Source organism: Aotus nancymaae, unplaced genomic scaffold, assembly GCF_030222135.1.
Source record: "Aotus nancymaae isolate 86718 unplaced genomic scaffold, 86718_ANA_hifiasm-v0.15.2.pri h1tg000092l, whole genome shotgun sequence".
Lineage (NCBI taxonomy): Eukaryota > Metazoa > Chordata > Mammalia > Primates > Aotidae > Aotus > Aotus nancymaae.
Window position 1 is genome coordinate 7,839,219 of NW_026988507.1, and position 21,070 is coordinate 7,860,288.

The 21,070-nt window shown below is 43.1% G+C and overlaps 1 pseudogene; it reads left to right on the top strand.

Moving 5' to 3' along the window:
- Positions 1-7,643: 7,643 nt before the first annotated feature.
- Positions 7,644-21,070, top strand: part of LOC105726229 (NANOG neighbor homeobox-like) — a 45,268-nt pseudogene continuing 31,841 nt past the window's right edge.

Genomic DNA, 21,070 nt, shown 5'->3' on the forward strand with positions numbered 1-21,070 from the left:
AAAGCAAGACAGATATAACCCTCCACTTAAAAGTCTCCCCTGGCTTTTCATCCTCCCCAGAGTTAAAACTAAAGTTTTAGCTGGGCATGGTAGCTCACGCCTGTAATCCCAGCACTTTGGGAGGCTGAGGCAGGCAGATCGCAAGGTCAGGAGATCGAGACCATCCTGGCTAACACTGTGAAACCCTGTCTTTATAAAAAAAAATTTTTTCAAAAAATTAAAAAAAAACAAGTTTTTTTTTTTTTTTTGAGACTGAGTTTTCACTCTTGTTACCCAGGCTGGAGTGCAATGGCGCGATCTCGGCTCACTGCAACCTCCGCCTCCTGGCTTCAAGCAATTCTCCTGCCTCAGCCTCCAGAGCAGCTGGGATTACAGGCACGCGCCACCATGCCCAGCTAATTTTTGTATTTTTTTTTTTTTTTTTTGAGACAGAGTTTCGCTCTTGTTACCCAGGCTGGAGTGCAATGGCACGATCTCGGCTCACCGCAACCTCCGCCTCCTGGGTTCAGGCTATTCTCCTGCCTCAGCCTCCTGAGCAGCTGGGATTACAGGCACGCGCCACCATGCCCAGCTAATTTTCTGTATTTTGAGTAGAGACGGGGTTTCACCATGTTGACCAGGATGGTCTCGATTTCTTGACCTCGTGATCCACCCGCCTCGGCCTCCCAAAGTGCTGGGATTACAGGCATGAGCCACCGCGCCCGGCCCAAAAAAAAGCAAGTTTTAACAATGACCTAGACACATAAGGTCGCAAGAGAAGGGCTCTGTCTCTCTCATCCTATCACCTACAATTCACCTCCTAACCACTCTGGCTTCCTTACTGTCTCTCACACTCACCAGGCAGGCAGGCACCCACCTCAGAAACTTCCCCATAGCTGCTCTGTCACTTTGAACACTCTTCCTCCTGGTATCCCTCCCTCCCTCCTTGCTTCCCCACAACTCCCCCCATCCTGTAGGTGGGTCAAGATAGCCAGGGGGAGACCTATGTTAGTTCGATCTAAATAATAACAAGCTTGCTTGGCTCAGAGTACACTGAAGTTTATACACCAAACTAAACTATATTATTGGTGCAGTTAATTAGAACTCAAGCAGCAACAGGAGGCCTAAGGTAAAGACCCTCCGAGAGCGCAGTAACACCGGGGAACACCTCGGGGTGGGTGCAGAGCAGGCAATACTGCTCTGGTCCCAAGAATGCCTTCTAAATATGGAGACTGCATGAGGGTCTCCTAAGGAGGGCTTGTGCAAAGATCTCTGAGGAGGGAGGCAACCTCTGCTCGCCTCCTTGTCAGCTCCCATCTGCAAAGACCCTCCCAGATCTTGCAGATGGGAGCTGGCAAGGAAGAGAAAAGCCTTGCAGGGCAGAGATCACGGAACGCCTCAGGCTCTGCCCAGGTTCTTGGAATATAGAGTGATTTTAATTGCTCTATGTCCTCAGTGCTCGGGATATAAAAGCCCCACAAGAGCGAAACTCCGTCTCAAAAAAAAAGCCCCTTGATGCACTGGGTGTGCTCAGGCGCCTCATCCACTATACTTCTGATGCAGCTGCACCCTGATAACAATCAGCGATAAACTCAGAGTGCCAGTTTAGCATGTCTTAGAAGGATCTCAAGTGCTGTTAAATGCTCAGAGCACTAGTTTAGCATGTCTTAGAAGGATCTCAAGTGCTCTCCGCCCAGCTATCTATCTAACCTACTCCTTTACCCTCCCCTTCCAGGCCCATAATGTCAATGAGATTATGCACATAATAAAAGTGCTTAGAGCCCAGAGCTCGGGGGGGCCAACGAGGTTCCCACGCGTTGGTCCCCTGGACCCATGCTGTAACTTCTACTCGTGTCTCTGTCTTTATTTCCTTTTCTCAATCCCTTGTCACCACCAGGACTAAGAGCACCCACGTACAGGGTTGGGGCTGGTACCCAACACTGTACCCATATAAACCCAAACCCCAGAATCAGATGAGGAGACGACAAGACAAGCAGATGAACAGCAGAACAACATGGCAGAGAAAGAGAGAAGAGGAGGAACATCTGAATGCCAAGAGGAGTTCTGCTGGGGCTGGTCGGAGAGGAGCTGAGGAGCTGGACAGCCACTCCAGGGAAGATCATCTTCCCACTCCATCCCCACTTCCAGCTCCCCATCCATCCCACTGAGAGCCACCTCCATCGCTCCATAAAACACCTGCATTCATCCTTCAAGTCCTTGTGTAACCTGATTCTTCCAGGATCCTGGACGAGAGCTCAGGATATAGAAAGCTGTCACACTGGACCTCTGCCTTGCAGGAAGTCCACTGAGCTGGTTAACACTCAAGTAGTCCATGGATGGCAAGGCTAAAAGGACACACTGTAACACACACCCACGTGTGTTAGGGGCTCCTGTAAGGGGTTTGAGCTGTGGCAGTGACTGAACAGATGAGTCTCACCCCTGTCCCATGTCCTGTGAGGGGGGTTCTCCAGTTTCATCTGGGGGCTTGTCCAGGATACAATCTAAGAAGGGTGAGTTAAAATGTGAAACTGTCTTAGCTCCCATATAGAAGAGAGAAAAAAAAATGTGAAACTGTCAGATCTGCCTCTTTTCCAAGATCCTGCCACCTCTGTCTTTCCTGCTCTGTCCCTCCATGGAGGTCAAGTTGCCACATGGGGCTGGAGTAAAGCCCTGGGGCAACCAAAGGCATTTTTTGCTGGAAGGTCCCAAGACTGAACTCCAGCGGCCAAAACTCCCTGACTTCACTCGGTTTGTTTTCTTTTCTCAGTTTGAAATGGCTCGTATCTCTTCCTTCATAATGTTAAGGGTTTTGCTACAGACTGCAGCAATATTAAATAAGATGAGTGTTTGGCTCAGCCATGAAAGGTGCAATTCAGAACAATGTGGTTTCCACTTACTCTTAGGGTTGCCATCCTCACCCCTGCCCACAGGACACCTCCTCTCCTTACCCCAGCCCCCTCAGGCCTGTGGGCCTGTCCACAGCATGCAAAAGCCACACCCAACCGTCTCAAGGAGCAGGAGAAAACCACGGCTGCCGCCGGAACCCTGCCCACCCCCTGGTTGTCGCTTCCCACCCACCGCACCAACAGAACTGTTCCTCCCCTGGCTACGGAGTTCAGCCCTGTCGGAACCACGATTAAAGGAACCCATCTGCCCTGAGCAAGGAGTTCTCAGCCCAGGACCTCCCGCTTCAGTCCCATAAGCTGTTTATTCTGTTTTTCCTTCTCTAAACGAGAGGATTCCTATGCCCAGCACAAATTCGGCAGGGCTCATTTGAGACCTAATCTAAACAGACACAGACAGCCCCTGGAATACTTTTTTGTTTGTTTGTTTTTTGGTCTCAAACTTGATTCCAAGCTTCAGGCTGAAGCCCTAGGAAGGAAAACCAGATCTGAGGGATCCAAAGCCAGGCAACAGGCACAATGTAAATGTGCAGGAGCAATTCCTGCTAACTAAACCCTCCACCTCATGGAAGGAGGCCATGGTCCATGGCATAAATGAGGGTCAGGGAACCCAAAGGTTGCCAGCATTAGGGAGGCGGGAGGCAGGAGGCATAGGTGAGTGTGGATAAATCTTCTAGGCCTTCCCTGCATCATAGGTGCATGCCACACTGGCACCCATGGGTGGCACCTGTCAAGGTCACTGGGATTTCGGAATAAGACAGAAGAAAAAAGGGGGTAACTCATTTTCTCTCTCCCTCATGCCCCGAATTGTCACTCAAAGAAGGGAGGAAAATGAGGGACACCTCTATTCTCTGTCTTTCAGAATGGGCAATCAGCTCTCTTCACCACGCCCAAATTATACTCCTTAGGAGTGTATCCTGAACCACCGGGACTGCTTTGACACTCAGAATCTGGAGGAAAAATGCCTCATGGTCCTCTGCAAAAAGGTTTGGCCAAATTAGGAAGGACTGGGTTGGCCTCAGGAAGGAACCACTCATTTCATTACCATCCAGCAGTTGGGCCTTTTCCGTAGATGTGAGAACAGGTGGTCTGAGGCCCCATATAAGCAAGCTTTCTATACCTTGCAGGGCAATCCAGACCTTTGCTGACAGTGTGGGATTGATCCAGCCCTCCTGTTTGCCATCTCAGGAAAGGCTGCAAGGGGCAAGCCCAGGGAACTAAAGAATCCCAGAGGCATCCCAAGCAGAGAAACCCACTCCCGCTGGCCCTGCTCCTCCAGGTCCATCCCAGCCTCCCTATCCAGCTTCAGCCTCTCACTTGCCCCCTCCTAAGAATCCTCACCCTAGACAAGCTCCAGTCTCACTCTTGCCCCTTCAACAAACGCCTGGCGAATTTGGTCCCAGTAAGATCCAGGTCCCCTTCTCTCTACAGGACTAAAAGCAAGTTAACGGGGATCTTGGTAAGTTTTCAGATGACCCTGACAGATATATAGAGGCTTTTCAGAATTTCACCCAAGTATTTGAACTCTCCTGGAGAGACATTATGTTACTTTTGAACCAGACCCTGACAGACACTGAGAAGCAAGCCATTCTGTAAGTGGCAGAGAGATTTGGGGATGAGCTTTGTATCACATATAGTGTCAGGGAAGGGGAGAACTTTATCCAACTGGAAGAGAAGCAGTACCAATGGATGGTCCTAGCTGGGACCCCAATGACAAGATGGGAGACTGGCAGAGGAGACACTTTCAGGTGTGCATAATAGAGGGCTTACAGATTAGGGCGAAGCCTCTCAAATATACCAAGTTATCCATGAAAGAACACGGATTCGATGAAAATCCCATAGCCTTCTTGGAAAGGCTAAGAGGCCTTTGTAAAGCACACCTCCCTATCTCCTGACTCAGTCAAGGGACAACTTATCTTAAAGGATAAATTTATTACTCAGGCAGCCCCTGATACCAAGAGGAAGTTGCAGAAACAGGCCCTGGGACCAGACAGTACTTTAGAGAACCTCCTGAAAGTAGCCACCTCGGTCTTTTACAATACAGATGGTGGGGCCCAGGAGAGAGAGAGAGAAAAAAAAAATACAAGAAAGAGACAGAGGCTTTAATCAGGAAGGCCACAGACCCCAGAATTCCCATTGTATACTTGTTACCTGCTACAGGTGTGGCAAGCCACAGCATTTCAAGAAGGATTGCCCAGGCAGCATGAGGAAGCCACCTCAGCCCTGACGGTATTTTCAAGAACCTATCAGAAGCATAGCTGTTTCCTAGTAATACTGCCTTGATTTCTGAAAACTCAAAAAAGTTCCAAATTAACATTAGACATTAAGAAAGACCACAGAATGGTTGCATGGGTGCTCGAGGTATAGTTTCTATTGAATAAGTAGCACTTTTCCACCAACAAAAGGTCAAAAAATTGTTAAGTTGAACCATCGTAAATTGGGACCATCTGTAGTTAAATAAGCTAGCGCAGTCTTACGAGCTTGGTTCACAACCCAATCTTTGTCTCATTCCCCAAGGAAGAAATGGAAAAATACTATGCTAAATGCTGTTCATAATGCCAAATAATTCAAATTACAAAGGCAGAAGTGAGGTCAGGATATACTGGAGTAGCATGATCATAGTTCTGTATTCAGGTCGTAGTTATGGGGGAAAGTCTGTATACTAAATTCCCACATGGAGAAAACATACAATTATAGCAGAGTATTATTAATAACTTTATAGGCAGAATCTGGGGGTTGAGATTCAAGCCAACTACAAGGGAACTGATCATATCCAGAGAGGAAACTCATCTGGATCCAAAATAGAGGGATGAGGTCACACAGTAATATAACCCTGGACTAACACACCTGCCCTCCGCTCTCTTAGTAGCTTAACAGATTGAACAGATAATCCCAGTGGGTGTATATTGCTCCTTAGAACAAAACATGTTTCAGATTTCATCTGATGTATTTGTCTGTTTGTTTGAGACAAGGTCTGTCTCTGTCACCCTGGCTGAAGTGCAGTGGCATGATCATGACCCACTGCAGCCTTGAACACCGGGGCTCAGGTGATCCTCCCACCTCAGCCTCCTGAGTAGCTGAGATTATAGATGCATGCTGCTGTGCCCAGCTTCTTTCTGTTTTTATAAAGACAGGGTCTCACTTTGTTGCCCAGGCTGGTCTCGAACTCCTGGCCTCAAGCAATGCTCCTGTTTTAGTTTCCCAAAGTGTCAGGTTTACAAGTGTGAGCCACTGCACCCAGCTTTATATGTATATTTTATTTTATTTTAATTTATTTGTGTATTTATTATTTTGAGACAGAGTCTCGCTCTGTTGCCCAGGCTGGAGTGCAGTAGCATGATATTGGCTCGCTGCAGTCTCTGCCTCCCAGGATCAAGTGATTCTTGTGCCTCAGCCTCCCGAGTAGCTAGGAGTACAGACATGATCCACCACACCTAGCTAATTTTTGTATTTTTAGTAGAGATGGGGTCTCGCCATGTTGGCCAGATTGCTCTTAAACTCTTGACCTCAGGTGATCCACCCACCTTGGCCTCACAAAGTGCCAGGATTACAGGTGTGAGCCACCGTACCCAGCCTATTTATTTTTTGAGATGGAGTTTCACTCTTGTTGCCCAGGCTGGAGTGCAGTGGTGCAGTCTCGGCTCACTGCAACCTCTGCCTCCCAGGTTCAAGCGATTCTCATGCCTCACCTCCAGAGTAGCTGGGATTACAAGCACCTGCGACCACGCCTAGCTAACTTTTTGTATTTTTAGTTTTACCATGTCGGCCAGGCTGGTCTCGTACTCCTGACCTCAGGTGATCTGCCCACCTTTGCCTCCCAATGTGCTGGGATTACAGGTGTGAGCCACTGTGCCTGGCCATATATTTTAAAAAGAAGTAATAAGGATCCTTTAAAAATTTTTTTTTATCTCTTATTCTCTTTATCTCTAATAATACTGAAAATAAATGTTACTTCTAAATTAAGGCTTTCTATGTGTGAAAACTATTTACCAGATGACTGTAAGATGACTCAGAAATACACACACACACACACACACACACACACAGAGAAAGAGAGAGAGAGAGGGAGAGACAGAGAGACATATACACAGAATTTCCATATGACTCAGGGCCTCTTGCAGACAGACCCCAGCAGAAATGTAACTGGCAAAGAAATGTGGTTTGCAGAGTCCCAGAACCAACATCACAAAACAGGTCTCAAGGTAAAAGACAATAGCTTAATGACTAGCACACTTTAACTTTTCCTTACACTTTTTGCTATGCACTGAATATTTGTGTCCCCCACCCCAAAATTCATATGTTGACGCCCCAACCCCCAACTCAATGGTATTTGAAGGTGGGTCCTTCAGGAGGTGATTAGGTTTAGATGAGGTTATGAGAATGAAGCCCCCATGATGACATTTGTACCCTTAAAAGATGAAGGACAGTGGCTCACGCCTGTAATCCCAGCACTTTGGGAGGCCGAGGCAGGCAGATCATGAGGTAAAAAGATCGAGACCATCCTGGCCAACATGGTGAAACCCCGTCTCTATTAAAAAAACACAAAAATTAGCTGGGCATGGTGGCGCACACCTGTAGTCCCAGTTACTCGAGAGGCTGAGGCAGGAGAATTGCTTGAACCCAGGAGGTGGAGGTTGCAGTGAGCCGAGATCCCGCCACTGTACTCCAGCTTGGCGCCTGGCAACAGAGTGAGACACTGTCTCAAAAAAAAAAAAAGATGAAGGAAGCTGCGTTTGCTCTATCTCTCCACCATGTGAGGATATGGCAAGACGGCCGCTGTCTGTGAACCAGGAGGAGGGCCCTGATCACGCTGGCACCCGCATCTCACACTTCCAGCCCCTAAAACTGTGAGAAGTAAATCTTTGTTGTCTAAGCCACCTAGTCTATGGTATTTTGTTATAGAATTCTGTCTGGAACCATGACAGCTTTTGTGTGTGTGTGTCTTGTTTCACTCCTCTCACTAGAGCCACCACAATACTAAACAGAAGTAGCAATAGGTAACTTTGTCTTATTCCTGAGAGCAAAAGGAAAGCTTTCACCATTTCACCATTAAGTATGATGCCTACTGTCCATTTCTGGTAGATTAAGAAGCTTCCTGTCTCCAAAAAAACAGAAAAGAAAAGGCATTTCCCTTCTATTCCTAGTTTTCTGATAAATGTTTTTTATCAACTAATGGATATTGAATAGCATCATATGCTATTTTTGTGCATCTATTGAAAGGATCCTATAGTTTTTCTTTTATTCTGATAATATGTTAATTACACTGCATTCCTTGAATAAATCCCATTTGGTTATGATGTAATGTTATGGACTGAATGTTTATGTACCCGCAAAATTTATTATTAGGTTTGAAGTCAGCCTGGGGAACATACAAGACCCTGTCTCTACTAAAAAATAAAAATCAATAAAAATTAGGCATGGTGGCACACACCTGTAGTTTGTTAACATTATCATTATTAATATATGTAGAAACCCTAATCTTCAAGGCAGTTATATTTGGAAATGGGGCCTCTCAGGAAGTAGTTAAGGTTCAATGAGGTCCTAAGGATGGATGGTGGTAATCCCATAATATTAAAGTCCTTAGAAGAAGAGATACCACAGAGCTCTCTCTTGTACTCTCTCTCTTCCCGCATGCCTGCTCTCAGAGAAAAGGCCATGTGAGGATAAAGCCTCCATCTGCAAACCAGGAAGAAGGCTCTTACCAAAAGCCAAACCCTGCTGGGACTGTTCTCTTGAACTTTGCAGCCTCCAGAACTGTGAGAAAATAAATTTCTGTTTTTTAAGCCACAGAGTCTCTCTGGTATTTCCCTATGGCAGTCTGAGCAGACATTAATATAATGTATTATCTTATTTCTATCTTGCTGTGTTTGGTTTGTGAATATTTTGTTTAGGCAGGTGGATCACCTGAGGTCAGGAGTTCAAGACCAGCCTGGCCAACATGGCGAAACCCCATCTCTACTGAAAATAACAAAAATTAGCTGGGTGTGGTGGCAGGCCACTGTAATCCTAGTGACTCAGGACACTGAGGCAGGAGAATCGCTTGAATCCAGGAGGCGGAAGTTGCAGTGAGCCGAGATCACACCACTGCACTCCAGCCTGGGGAACAAGAGGGAAACTCCAACTCAAAAAAAAAAAAAAATTATTCACTTACTTTTTCAAAGGTTTTTTTTTTTTTTTTTTTTTTTTTTTTTTTTGAGACGGAGTTTCGCTCTCGTTACCCAGGCTGGAGTGCAATGGCGCGATCTCGGCTCACTGCAACCTCCACCTCCTGGGTTCAGGCAATTCTCCTGCCTCAGCCTCCTGAGTAGCTGGGATTACAGGCACGCGCCACCATGCCCAGCTAATTTTTTGTATTTTTAGTAGAGACGGGGTTTCACCATGTTGACCAAGATGGTCTCGATCTCTTGACCTCGTGATTCACCCGCCTCGGCCTCCCAAAGTGCTGGGATTACAGGCTTGAACCACCGCGCCCGGCCTTTTGAAAGGTTTTTAGTTTCATAATAGTCTTGTCATTTTCATTTCTTATTGAGTTTTGGTGTCAAGTTCATTACATTGGTCTTATATCCTCTGATAGAGATTTTTTAAATTGGCATTATTTCTTTCTTAAATGTTTCAGGAAAGTATACAGTAAAGCCATCTTGACTTCAAGCTTTTTTGTGGCAATTAATTACAGGCTCAATTTGTTTAATGGCTATAAGATTATTTTGATTATCTAGTTTTCTTTTCTCTTTCTCTTTTTTTTTTTTTTTTTTTTTTGAGACGGAGTTTCACTTTTGTTACCCAGGCTGGAGTGCAATGGCACAATCTCGGCTCACTGCAACCTCCGCCTCCTGGGTTCAGGCAATTCTCCTGCCTCAGCCTCCTGAGTAGCTGGGATTACAGGCACGTGCCACCATGCCCAGATAATTTTTTGTATTTTGAGTAGAGACGGGGTTTCACCATGTTGACCAGGATGGTCTCGATCTCTTGACCTCGTGATCCAGCTGCCTCGGCCTCTCAAAGTGCTGGGATTACAGGCATGAGCCACCGCGCCCGGCTTTTTTTTTTTTTTTTTTTTTTTTTTGAGACAGAGTCTTGCTATAGTGCAGGGGAACGAAAATGGCTCATGGCAGCCTTGACCTCCCAAATTCAAGCGATCCTCCTGCCTCAGCCATCCTAATGGCTTAGGACTACAGGCACATGCCACCATACCCAGCTAATTTTTGTCTTTTTTGTAGAGATGGGATCTCATCATATTGCCCAAGCTAGCCTTAAACTACAAAATTGTTAGTATAAAATTGTTCATAATTGCCTCTTAGGAACTTTTTTTTTTTTTTTTTTTTTTTTGAGACAGTCTCACTCCGTCACCGCCAGGCTGGAGTGCAGTTATGTGACCTCGGCTCACTGTAACTTCCGCCTCCTGGGTTCAGGCAATTCTCCTGCCTCAGCCTCCCGAGTAGCTGGGACTACTGGCGCACGCCACCACGCCCAGCTAATTGTTTGTATTTTTAGTAGAGACGGGGTTTCGCCATGTTGGCCAGGATGTTCTCTATCTCTTGACCTCGTGATCCGCCCACCTCAGCCTCCCAAAGTGCTGGGATTACAGGCGTGAGAGTAACTTTTTCAATAGCTTAGAACAAATGGTTATTTGTGTCTTCTCTTCATTTTTATTTATGTTTCACCAGAGGTTTATCAATTTAATTTTAGCTGTGTTGATCTTCTCAACTCTATGAGTTTTTTTATTTTGTTAATTTCTACTCTTATCTTCATTTTTTCCTACTCTGATACTTTGGGGTTTATTTTGCCGTATTTTTTCTTAACCTCCTGAAATGGATGAGTAGATCCATTTCCTGTTTCCTAATACACACATTTAAGTTTGTAAATTAACTTCTAACTACTCTTTTTTTTTTTTTTTTTTTTTTGAGACGGAGTTTCGCTCTCGTTACCCAGGCTGGAGTGCAATGGTGCGATCTCGGCTCACTGCAACCTCCGCCTCCTGGGTTCAGGCAATTCTCCTGCCTCAGCCTCCTGAGTAGCTGGGATTACAGGCACGCGCCACCATGCCCAGCTAATTTTTTTTGTATTAGTAGAGACGGGGTTTCACCATGTTGACCAGGATGGTCTCGATCTCTTGACCTCGTGATCCACCCGCCTCGGCCTCCCAAAGTGCTGGGATTACAGGCTTGAGCCACCGCACCCGGCCCTAACTACTCTTTAGCTGCATCACACAACCTTTTAATAGGCTGTATTTTTATTATCATTCAGTTCAAAATGTTATCTAATTTCCACTGTGATTTCTTCTTTGATCTATGAGTTATTTGGTAACGGATTTCTAAATTTCCAAACATATGAATATTTTCTATTCTCTTGTATAAAAAATAATTTGCTATATTAGGTTAACTTTGGTCAGAAATGTACTATATATCATTTCAATCCTTTGAAATGTGTTTAGGCTCTACTGCACAACAAATAGTCAACTTTCATAAATGATCTTTTTATCTTTTTTTTTTAATCACTTGAAGCAAATATCTTTGAAAAAAATGTCACCATGGTGGCTCATGCCTTCCCAGCACTTTGGAAGGTGGAGGTGGGCGGATCACCTGGGGGTCAGGAGTTCGAGACCAGCCTGACCAACATGGAGAAACCTCCTCCCTACTAAAATTACAAAATTAGCTGGGTGTGGTGGCACATGCCTGTAATCCCAGCTATTTGGGAGGCTGAGGAGGGTGGATCATTTGAGGTCAGAAGTTCAAGACCAGCCTGGCCAACATGGTGAAACCCTATCTCTACTAAAAATTCAAAAATTAGCCGGGTGTGGTAACTGGCACCTGTAATCATAGCTACTTGGGAGGCTGAGGCAGGAGAATCGCTTGAACCTGGGACACAGAGACTGCAGTGAGCCCACATCATGCCACTGCACTCCAGCCTGGGTGACAGAGTGAGCCTTCATATCAAAAAAAAAAAAAAGAAGAAGAAAGAAAAAGAACAAAATGTGAATTCTGAAAACAATTAAAGCAAGTAATAAAAGCAAGTTTTTAAATTATATTTTTTGAATCTAGGAACTGATTTTCTTTTCTTTTTTTAAATCAATTAATGAGAAGAATATTAAGATCTTCCATTAGGATTAAGGATTTTATTCATTTATTTATTTGATACAGAGTTTTGCTCTTGTTGCCCAGGCTGGAGGACAGTGGCACGACCTTGGCTCACTGCAACTTCCACCTACCAGGTTCAAGCGATTCTCCTGCCTCAGCCTCCCAAGTAGCTGGGATTACAGGCACCTGCCACCACGCCTGGCTCATGTTTGTATTTTCAGTAGAGACGGGGTTTCACCGTGTTGGCCAGGCTGGTCTCAAACTCCTGAACTCAGGTAGTCCACCTGAATGTACCTCCAGAAGTGCTGGGATTACAGGCATGAGCCACCATGCCCGACCAGGATTAAGGATTTATCTATTTATTCTTATGGTTCTGTCTATATTTGCTTTATATTTTGTTAAGGCCATGTTACTACTAGAAATTCAGAATTTTTTTATAGCTTCCTGTAAATTGAACCTTTTTTTTTTTTTTAAAGACGGGGTTTCACCATGTTGGTCAGGCTGGTCTTAAACTCCCGACCTCAGGTGATCCGCCCGCCTTGGCCTCCAAAGTGCTTGGATTACAGGCGTGAGCCACCACGCCCGGCCAATTGAACCTTTTTATCATTATAAAGTGCTCCTCTTTATAATGGCAGTTACTTTTGCTTAACAGCTAGAACAGCTTCTTTTGGTCAGCCATTTTGCAATATATATTTTTCCATATTTTTACTTTCAATCCTTCTCTATTACTATGTTTCAGCTATGTCTTTTGAATGCAAAATATATTTGGGTATTTTTTTTAATCGGGTCTGAAAATTTCTGTCTTTAAATAGAACATTTTAGTGCATGTATCAGTCTAGGTCCAATCAAGAGCCAGAGACCACAGTGGTAATTTGAAGAGGAAATATAAAGTGTTAAATAAAATGGGTGACATAACCGACCCTGTCTCAAAATAACAATAATATTAAATATTATTTAATGATATTAAATGAAATTAGGGATTGATTAGTGAGAAGCAGAGAGAATTCTAATAAATATAGTGGTTAAAAAAACAGCCACGGCACCCTGCTGTAATCCCAGCACGTTGGAAGGCCGAGGCGGGCGGATCACTTGAGGTCAGGAGGTCAAGACCAGCCTGGCCAACGCAGGCCACTGCACTCCAGCCTGGGCAACAAAGCGAGAATCTGTCAAAAAAAAAAAAAAAAAAAGGAACAGCTACTACTCTAGACTCCGAAGTAGAACGTACAAGAAAAAGTATAGCTCACACCCCTGCTACCCTAGGGCAAACAGATCATGGTCATGGGTCACCAGATGGCAAAGAAGTCTCTCTGATGCCAGGTAACTGAAACTTTGTAGAAATCGACCCTCTGGAACTTACCGGAATTCTTCACACCAAGGTGCCCCCCAGGAAAGGGAAAGCTGTTCACCAGAGGCCTCTGACATGAGGCATTCTGCATCAAAGGCACACGAGGAAGAGGAAGCAGCCCGCCACGGTGCACTGCAGGAACCTGGTGCCGGAGAACGGGCCAGTACTTGCCTCTGGGGTGGTCATGTGCGCGGGGGAAGCTGGATGCTAGGAGAGGGTACATGCTGCAAGAGACTCAGGATGTAGTGTAGCGGTAACAGGAAGTAAAACCCTTTTCTTTTTGCAAGGTCTCTCGAGCGCCCTCTACTGATAGTTTCTGTGACATCTGGCAAGAGAAAACTTTAAAGGCCCAGAACCATTTTCACAGAGCAGAAAACAGGGTGCATTTGGACCCGAGAGGCCATAGATAAATAACACACAGTCCGCTTATACTTTAACGTTATTACTAACATATTTGATCTTAAATCTATGTGCTTTCTATTTGTCCCACTTGTTTTATGTTCCTTTTTGTTCCCTTTCTTGCCTTTTTTTTTTGGAGATCGAGTGTCTCTCTGTCGCCCAGGCTGGACTGCAATGGCGCCATCTTGACTCACTGCAACCTCCGTGTCTCAGGTTCGAGCGATTCTCCTGCCTCATCCTCCCGAGTAGCTGGGATTACAGGCGTGTGGCACAACGCCCGGCTAATTTTTTTTTTGTTTTTAGCAGAGACGAGGTTTCACCGTGCCGGGATGGCCTCTATATTCTAACCTCGTGATCTGCCCACCTCGGCCTCCCAAAGTGCTGGGATTACAGGCGTGAGCCACTGTGCCCAGACGCATTTAAAAAAAAAAAAACTTATTTTTTTAGGCTGGACTCCGTGGCTCACGCCTGTAATCCCAGCACTTTGAGAGGTGAAGGCAGACAGATTGCCTGAGCTCACAAATTCAGGACCAGCCTGGGGAACGTGACGAAACCTCATCTCTACAAAAAAACACAAAAATTAGCAGGTTGTGGTGGTGCACAACTGCAGTTAACAGCAACTGGGGAGGCTGAGGTGGGAAGATCACTTAAGCCTGGGAGTTGGAGGTTGCAGTGAGCAGAGATCAGCCACAGCACTCCAGCCTGGGCGACAGAGCCAGACCCTGTCTCAAAACAGTAATAATAAATAAATATAAAATAAAAATTATTTTTGTAATTCTATTTCCTTTCCTCTATTAGTCTGGAAAATACGCATTATTTTGCTTCTATTTTAGATGTTATCCTCTAGATTACAGAATATATTATTTTACTTAAAAAATTTCAACAACCTTATTGATTTTGTTTTGAGACAGGGTCTTGCTCTGTTGTCCAGGTAGAAGTGCACTGGTACAATCTTGGTTCACTGCAGCCGGGAACTCCCAGGCTCAAGCCGTCCTCCCAAGTGGCTGGGACTACAGGCCTGCGCCAGCACGACTGGCTAATTATTTAAAATTTTCTGCGGAGAGGTTTCCCTGTGTTGCCCAGGCTTCTCTCGAACTCCTGGAGTCAAGGGATCCTTCTACCTCGGACTCCCAAAGTGCTGGGATTATGGGCATGAGCCATCGTGCCAGGTATTAACAGTTTTATTGAAGTAAAATATACGTATCATAAAATACACTCATTTTAACTGTACAACTGAATAATTTCTTAGTGATTTTACAGAGTTGTGAAAACATCATATTTGGATAGCTTCCACTTTTTCAGCCACTATGAATAATGTTTCTATGATCATTTATGTACAAGACTCTGGGTGGACATACATTTTTATTTTGGGGGTAAATATGTAGCAGTAAGTCTGCTGGGTCAAAGATAAAGCTATGTTTGATATTTTAAGAAATTGCCAAACTATTTTCTAAAGTGGCCACACCAATTTACACTCCTAGCAATGTATAAGGATTTCAGTTTATCCGCTTCATCAACAATTGTTATTGTCTGTTTTTTTAATTATACTGATTTTTGTGGGTATGAAGTATTACTTCATTATGGTTTTAATTTGCATTTAACTAAATATATTGAACATCTTTTTATGTGTGTCTTGACCACTCATCTAATTTCTTTGATGAAATGTCTATTCAGATCCTTTGCCCATTATTTGTCTTCTTATCACTGAGGTGTAAGAGTTCTTTATATATTCTGGTCATGAGTCCCTTCTTAGGTATACGATTTGCAAATATTTCTCCAGATTTAGGGCTTGTCTTTTCACTTCCTTTACTGTGTTTTTTGAAGGACAAAAGTTTTTAATTTTGAAGTTCAGTTTATTAATATTTTTCTCTTATTACTTGTGCTTTTGATGTTTTGCCTTAACCCAAGACCGTAAAAATTTACTTGTTTCCTTGCAGAATTTTCATAGTTCTAGCTCTTACATTTATATTTATGATCCATTTTGAGTTTGTTTGTTTATTTATTTTGAGACAGAATCTCACTCTGTTACCCAAGCTGGAGTGCAGTGGCACAATCTCGGCTCACTGCAACCTCTGCCTCCCAGGCTCAAGCCGTTCTCCCACCTCAGCTGTGACTACAGGTGGGCACCACCAGGCCCAGCTAATTTTTTTGTGTTTTTAGTAGAAACCAGGTTTCACCATGTTGACCAGGGTGGTCACAAACTCCTGAGGTCAGGTGATCTTCCCACCTTGGCCTCTCAAAGTGCTGCGATTACAGGCATAAGCCACTGTGCCTGGCCATTTTGAGTTTATTTTTTGTATATAGTATGAGGCAAGTATCTAAATTCATTGTCTTGCATGTGGGTATCCAATTGTTTCAGCATCATTTCCTGATTAAAAACTATCCTATTCTGCCAGGCATGGCGACTCACTCCTGTAATCCTAGCACTTTGGGAGGCAGAGGCGGGAGGATTACCTGAGGCCAGGAGTTCAAGACCAGCTTGGCCAACATGGTGAAACCCCTGACTCTACTAAAAATACAAAACTTAGCTGGGCATGGTGGCAGGTGCCTGTAGTCCCAGCTACTTGAGAGTCTGAAGCAGAAGCATCGCTTGAACCCGGGAGGCAGAGGTTTCAGTAAGCCAAAATGGTGCCAGTGTACTCCAGCCTGGGCTATAGAGTGAGACTCTGTCTCAAACAAACAAACAAAGAAACAACTATCCTTTCTCTTATTGAATCATGTCGGCACCTTTGTTGAAAATCAATTTACAGTGCATATAAGGGCTTATATCTGAACTTGAAAATACATTCATGGCATCTCAAATTCTGATGGTTATTAGTACTTTACCTCCCTTTTTCTTTTTTTTTTGAAACAGAGTCTCTCTCTGTCACCCAGGCTGGAGTGCAATGGTGCAATCTTGGCTTACTACAACCTCCACCTCCCGGGTTGAAGCAATTCTGCTGCCTCAGCCTCCCAAGTAGCTGGGATTACAGGCCCCTGCCACCATGCCCAGCTAATTTTTGTATTTTTAGTAGAGACAGGGTTTTGCCATGTTGGCCAGGCTGGTCTCCCAACTCCTGACCTCAGGTGATCCACCCGCCTCAGCCTCCCAAAGCTCCCTTGTTTACACGCTAGTGTTATCATAGATTTCCATTTCTGCGTATTGTTTTTTGTAAGTCCAATAAAGGAGGAAAGAAATTGTTAGGATCGTTTTATACAGCCCACGTTTATTTAGATCTACTCATACATTTACCACCTTTGTGCTCGTCATTCCTTCTTGCACCTGGGAACTTCTGTCTAGGATCATTTTCCTTTTTGCCTACAGAATACCCTTCAGTTTTTTCTTTAATTTGGGTCTGCTGGTGATAGACTATGTTAATTTTGGTTTGTGTAAAATATTCCTGAAGAATATTTTCTCTGGTCATAAAATACTATGTTGGGAATTATTATTATTATTTAGCTCCTTGAAAAAAATTATTGCATTCTTTTCTGGTTTCCATTGCCTTTTTAATGTTTTTTTTTTTTGAGACAGAGTCTGACTCTGTTGCCCAGGTAGAGTGTAATGGCATGATCTCTGCCCACTGCAACCTTTGCCTTCCTGGTTCAAGCAATTCTCCTGCCTCAGCCTCCCCAGTAGCTGAGACTACAGGCACCCGCCACCATGCCTGGTTTATTTTTTATATTTTTGGTAGAGACCAGAATTTCACCATGTTGGCCAGGCTGGTCTCTAACTCCTGACCTCAAGTGATCTGCTTGCCAGTGTGCTGAGATTACAGGTGTGAGCTGCTGCACCCAGCCAAATAATTTTTTCTTTTTAAATCTTTGGGAAGTTATATTCTGGGAGCTCAGCTGAAAGATATTCTCTTTCAGTTCTGTATCTCAGATCACTAATAATTCCTTCAACTTTGTCAAAAATTCTGTGAAACTCGTGCACTGAGTACCTAATTTCGATTATAATGATTTTCATTTCTAGAAGGTGTTTTTTTCATATTTGCAGTTGATTAAGGACAGCTGCAAACTCTTTGTCACTCTTCCACTTGAGAGACAGAGTCCAACTGCTCCTTGAATCTGGGCTGACTTTGGTGATTTGCTTGACCAACAGAATGCATTAGAAATGATATTCTGTGACTTCCAAGGCAAGATCATAAAAAGTTTTATGACTTTTACCTGAGCTTTTTGAAATGCTTGTTCTGGTAATTCCAGCACTCAAGATGCTCCCTTTGGGAACCAGGCCATCTTGCTATAAAAGGCAAGAAACATGTAGGCACTTGTGGAAAGTTCTAGCTGAGCTCCCAGCAGACAGCCAACACTATTACATGAAGCCATGCAAATGAATTATTTTTTGTATCTAATCCATTTACATCTTCAGATAACTGTTGCCCCAGCAGACAATTCCAAGGTTTGTAGTCAGACATGAGAGCAGATAGGATCGGTACTGGGTTGTGCTCAGTGCTTTTCTTTCTACTCTGTTTATGTCATCATTTTCCCATCTTTTTTTTTTTTTTCTTGTTAATCCCCAGAAGTTTTGGAAACTCCAGTTTTCTATCCCTTTTGATGCCCTCCCCGCTCTTTTTTTTTTTTTTTTTTTGGAGACAGGGTCTTTCTTTGTCACCCAGGCTGGAGTGGAATAGCACATTCATAGCTCACTGCAGCTTCAACCTCCCAGGCTCAAGTGATCCTCCCACCTCAGCCTCCCAGGTAGCTGGGACTAACGTGCATGCCAGCACATCCAGCTAATGTTTTCATTTTTTCTAGATATGGGGCCTTGCTATGTTGCTCAGGCTAGTCTCAATCTTCTGGGCTAAGGCAATCCTCCCGCCTTGGTCTCTCAAAGTGCTGGGATTACAAGCATAAACCACTGCACCCAGCAAGCTACCAATCTTTTATTCTTCTCTCTCTGGACATGAAAGAATCCATTTTAGACTCTAAAGAGAGAGTAAGAAATGCAGCTGAATACACATTGTTACAGTTGGAAATGAGAGAAAACAATGTCTGTAGAATGGACAAAAGACCTTGTTTTCAAACCAACATTTATGAAGTTATCCTGCAGAGTTAATAATGAATCACTGGGAACTGTGACTCATGCCCATAATTCCAGCACTTTGGGAGGCCAAGGCAGGAGGATTACTTGAGGACAAGTGTTCTAGACCAGCCTGGGCAATATAGTGAGACCCCATCTCTACAAAAAATAAAAACATTAGCCAGATGTGGTGGTGACTGCTTGTAGTTCCAGCTACTCTGGAGGCTGAGGCAGGAGGATCTTTTGAGTATAGGAGTTTGAGATTACAACGAGCTATGATCACACCACTGCACTCCAGCTTGAACCAAAGAATGAGACTCTAGATCTTAAAATTTTTTAAAGAATGATTAATAACTTATGCAAAACTGGAAAAATAATTATGTCTATTATACTGCTATAGCTTTTTGAAATTATTTGCCTTATCAAATATAAAAGCATATGGAAATCCTGGTGTTGGGGAGGAAGATTAATGCCTCTTTCAGCCTAACACTGTCATATTTTAATATTTGTTTTTCAGAAAAACATTATTTGACTTATTGTTTAAACAAAGTAATAAATCAATGAGATAAAATGATAAGCAGTACTTACAATGTATAACATCTTAAGTTTATTATTTTTTGTTTTCTATGCTTAATGAGCATTAATTATGTATTACTGAATATTCACTAAATAATGATGCACTGGATATTTTTCAGAAATTTTATTTTGTTGATTAGGAAATATAACATGGTTTCTTCAAATTTTAGGTGGATAAATTATAAAGCAATATGACCTTTGTTAACTTTCTTCTTTTTTTTTTAATTTATTTTTTTTTTAAGACGGGGTTTCACCATGTTGGTCAGGCTGGTCTTGAACTCCCAACCTCAGGTGATCTGCCCACCTTGGCCTCCAAAGTGCTTGGATTACAGGCGTGAGCCACCATGCCCGGCTACTTTCATATAACTATATTATTTCTCATATACTATTATTGCTACTTACAACATATATCTTACACTGAATACTTATAATCTGCCAAGAACGAGTCTAAGCACTTTAAATGTGTTTTCTACTTTAATCTTTGCAATAATTGAATGAGGTATGTCCATTTTACAAATGAGGAAACAAAGTCACAGAGGATAAGTCACCTACATGTTTTATGGCTGCAATATTAGATGCTGCTAAAGTTTATGTAGAATGAGTCTAAATATCTCATCATATTTAAGCTATATGAGTTAGATTGGGCTTTATCTTACTAGTCTCTTTTTGTAATACTTTTCTTTAGAAAACAACTGTTAAGGGAACTACAATTAACTTTGGTACAATGCCAGATGCTATTACTCAGAGGTTATGATAACAGGAACTACAATTAACTTTAGTACAATGCCAGATGCTATTACTCAGAGGTTATGATAACGTTAAAGATTAAATTGACTTATTGTGAAAGTGTAGCCAGCCAAAAATTCCAGTATAAATGAAAAAATATCTAGGAACCCGAATACAATCTTACTGCACTAATCTTTTAAAACCTGTATTTTCATCTTCAACACAAACATCAGGACTTCTAAAGTTGGACTTAGATGTCTTACGCCTGCAGTTTTAGATGATGATCTCAGTATAAGTTTTCCCAATATTCTGTACCTGTCTTATACTGTCAAAAATGTGATAATTCATTTAAAAAATCTTTACTCATAATCTGTCTGTATTTTCTTTCATAACCACATTTATATAGAACATAAAAATACAGACAGTTTGGCCAAATTACCCGTATTTGAGTTTTGGTCAAACTATCTGTATTTTTATGTTCTATATTGTCTGGATGATAACCTAGCCTGGCAAATGTCAAGCCATTACCTCTGCCTCCTTATATTTCATTTAATTAATTTATTTATTTATTTTGAGTCAGAGTCTTGCTTTGTTACCCATGCTGGAGTGCAGTCATAGCTCACTACAGCCTCAAACTCCTGGGGTCAAGTGATCCTTTTGCCTCAGCCTCTCAAATAGCTGGGACTACAGGCATGTGCCACCATGCCCAGCCGATTTTTTGTTTTTATTTTTGTAGAGAACTGGAGGTATTGCTATGTTGTCAGAGCTGGTCTTGAACTCTTGGCTTCAAGCAATCCTCCAGCCATGGCCTCCTAAAGTGCTGCAATTACAGGCATGAGCCACCATGCCTGGCCTGTCTCCTTTTAAATAAAAAAAAAAAATTATTATTTTGCATGCCTTCATTTAGTTCTCATCTAACAAACTCAAAAATGTGCTTTAGATGAGGTATGCTGTCTCCACCATGCTGCTTAAAATTAAAGACTCAAATTGCAGAAACACATATACATCAAATTATGAACTATGTTGGTCTTTAAAATATCCTTTGAAAAAAATCTTTACTTGAAGAGGC